The sequence below is a fragment of the Penaeus monodon genome, chromosome 19 (assembly GCF_015228065.2).
Source record: "Penaeus monodon isolate SGIC_2016 chromosome 19, NSTDA_Pmon_1, whole genome shotgun sequence".
Lineage (NCBI taxonomy): Eukaryota > Metazoa > Arthropoda > Malacostraca > Decapoda > Penaeidae > Penaeus > Penaeus monodon.
Window position 1 is genome coordinate 48,754,935 of NC_051404.1, and position 217 is coordinate 48,755,151.

Genomic DNA, 217 nt, shown 5'->3' on the forward strand with positions numbered 1-217 from the left:
CTGAAAAGGTGGGTTTGGTTGAATACAAATGTCTTGTCAAGAAAAATAAAAATTAAAAGCTAAGAAGGAATATATCACTGGCTAGACAAAGTCATGTAGAAATAACAATATTTTTGCAAAAAAGTACTCATTTACTCTAGCTTGGACTCTGCTAATACTAATATCACAAGAAAATTGGTTATTTCTTTAATCCATCAGTGAAGGTATTAGAAATATC